Raw genomic sequence first — 1,754 nt, 5'->3', positions numbered from 1 at the left:
GATTAAAGTGGCAAGTGATTGAGAAATACATCCAGTGTGGACCTCTGCCCTTCACATTCACAAGTGCGCACACACACACACACAAATGTTTAAAAGAATATATTGAGATAAAACATATGTTAATGTAATTATATAAATTAAGATAATAATTTTATTATCAGTATAATAAATCATAAATATCATGCATATTCTTCTAAGCTTTGGCTGTGCTCTGAATATTTGTGGAGCTCTTACTATTAAATGTTGCAGCATGAACTCATCAGTGATGGTATGAAGATGCAGTGCCCCTGGAAAGTGCTGAGAACATGAAGGCCGAGCCCTTGGTGTAGCGCGATTAGTAAAAACTCAGAAACAGGAACTGAGTTCAACCTAAAGGTAAGAAAATCAAAGCAGTCAGCCATTGGCTCTTACCTCGACCTCAGTCTAAAATGGCGATCCTGCCTCCAGGAATCTCAGAATGAGACTGAGACTGAGAGCTGCCTCCTCCCGTCTTATATTCCTCTCTAGGGCTGGGATTAAAGGCTCGCACTACCATCGACCAATATCTATGGCGAACTAGCATGGCTACTGGGATTGAAGGTGTGTGTCACCACTGCCTGGTCTGTAAGGCTGATCAGTGCAGCTGTTTTATTAGACAAGCTTTATTAAAGTACAAATGAAGTACCACTATACCTTGTGAATGAAAGGAGTGCCCTTGTGCCCTTGAGGACACAAAGTGTCCTCTCTGTGGAGGAGTTTTAACCGACTCAAATGCTAGTACCTTGGTCTTGGACATAGAAATAAATTTCTGTTGCATCTAAAATTACTTATTTTGAGGCATTTTTATTTTAGTAGTCAAAATGGACTAAGAAAAGATTAATGTATTTACATATTTAATAACTATTGCCTAACAAAGTAGTCAATATTATTAGCATATTTATTTTACATGAGACTAACAGAAGAACAGAAAGGTTTAATTTTATCCAGAGCAACGCAGTCATAAGTGACTGAGTCAGGATTTGAACTCAGGTTCTGCATCACTATGTTATATTAACTCTAATGGAAGGGTAAATTTATACGATAGAAGATCAGGCCATGTCAGGTTGTTCGTTCACATGGTTTTGTTTTGTTTTGTTGTTCTTGCAACAGTAGAAAACTTAAGGAACATGAAGGTACATCCAGAAGTTCCCCTATGCATCTAACAGGAGATCTGTATAATGTATGGAAGGAAATAAAGAACAAAAAGCACAGTAGAAGTTGTTCCAGTCAGTAGCTTTTGTTTGAAAGTTCTCATTTGGTACCCAACAAAAAGCACAACAAAATATCACACTCAAACACATCATTGTAGAATTTCAGAGCATGGAAGCTCCACAGAACACGCTGGCTCAGCTGTGTACTTCTTACCAGCAAGGGGGTTCTAAGGGAGATGCTTTCACGTGGAAGGTCCTGTCTAACTCTAACCCTTGATGGGGAGGACAGGACAGCGGTGGACACCTTCAGATGGATAAGGTTCCAAGGCCTAGCTCTTCCAGCTTTCTGTTTCCTTGCCATGATAAACACCATGACCAAAAGCAACTTGGAGGGAAGGATTTGCTTCATCTTATACTTACAGGTAACAGGTCCATCACTAAGGGAGATCAAGCCCAGATCCTGGAGGAATGCTGATAACTGCTTGGTTTCCTCTGGCTTGCTCGCTCAACTTTCTTATACAGCCCAGGTCAACTGCCTAGGAATAGTGCCACTCACACTGGCCTGAAACCTCTCACACCAACCAG

The 1,754-nt window shown here is 40.5% G+C and overlaps 1 long non-coding RNA gene across 1 annotated transcript in view; it reads left to right on the top strand.

Moving 5' to 3' along the window:
• Positions 1-374, top strand: part of LOC113456754 — a 7,130-nt gene extending 6,756 nt beyond the window's left edge. The window contains exon 3 of the long non-coding RNA XR_003377502.1: positions 250-374. This is a non-coding gene — a long non-coding RNA (uncharacterized LOC113456754). The remainder of the gene's footprint in view (positions 1-249) is intronic.
• The last annotated feature ends 1,380 nt before the right edge of the window (positions 375-1,754 follow it).

This window comes from Microtus ochrogaster, chromosome 1 (assembly GCF_000317375.1).
Source record: "Microtus ochrogaster isolate Prairie Vole_2 chromosome 1, MicOch1.0, whole genome shotgun sequence".
NCBI lineage: Eukaryota > Metazoa > Chordata > Mammalia > Rodentia > Cricetidae > Microtus > Microtus ochrogaster.
This window is presented reverse-complemented; position numbering and strand designations above follow the sequence as displayed.